Source organism: Callospermophilus lateralis, chromosome X, assembly GCF_048772815.1.
Source record: "Callospermophilus lateralis isolate mCalLat2 chromosome X, mCalLat2.hap1, whole genome shotgun sequence".
NCBI lineage: Eukaryota > Metazoa > Chordata > Mammalia > Rodentia > Sciuridae > Callospermophilus > Callospermophilus lateralis.
Window position 1 is genome coordinate 96347658 of NC_135325.1, and position 1141 is coordinate 96348798.

Sequence of the window (1141 nt, forward strand, 5' to 3'; positions counted from 1 at the left end):
CAGAGCCTCACATGTGCTAGGTGAGCGCTCTACCACTGAGCCACAACCCCAGCCCCATTCAGCACTTTTAGTCATGTCCAGTTATTCAAATGTAATCCTATTCACACAGATGTATACACATATATGACTCAGAGACATATCTAAAGATGCTCTTACCACTTCTTGTAATAGCTCAAAATAGGATATTCCAAATGTTCAACAATAGTAAAGATAAATAAATTGTGATATATATTCCTACAATAAAATACTGTAGAGTAACTCTTCTCAAAACGGGACCTATGGACACAATAATACTAAAAGGTTATTTGCTTTTTTCACTATGTTGACATTTGTATTGATGGTACAAAAGCAAAGATAAATTTTTAAAAATTACCATTTCTTTGCACATATCAAGGCAGTGTTATCAACTGTGCTAGTATTCATTGCATTCTTCACCCCACACACTCAGCAAACAAATAAAGTCTTCAATAAAGTAGTAAAAATGTGTTTCATCAAATCCCAATCATTGAGTGCATTAAAAAATTATTTTCTTTTTTTTTAAAGGAAAAATAACACTGAAATTTATTTCAGAAGACGCCAACAGGAAGTAGTGGGGACTGAGGCAAATGGTCCAAAAGGAGAGCTTCAATTCTAGACAGTTGTTGTCATAAGGCATATAAGCCTTATTTTGTAATATTTGTTCATTTTTCTAGAAAAGTGAGAAATACAGATTTTATATGAAATATCAGTATTGTTAAATGCCAGTTACTAATTTGCTTTCAATCCATCACTTGGGCCAAGAAAAATGTGTCAGTAGCCATATTCAATCTTTCAGATACTAGTTTGCAATTCATGCCTTGCATTTCAGAACAAGTAGGAAGAAAATTTGATCCAGGCTACTTCTGATTTCTGCCTTATCAAAATCTTTATTTTATTTTATTTTTTAAATTTTTTTTATTATTAGTTGTTCAAAACATTACAAAGCTCTTGACATATCATATTTCATACATTTGATTCAAGCAGATTATGCTCCCATTTTTACCCCATATACATATTGCAGATTCACATCGGTTACACATCCACTGTTTTACATACTGCCATACTAGTGTCTGTTGTATTCTGTTGCCCTTCCTATCCTCTACTATCCCCGTCCCCTCCCCTC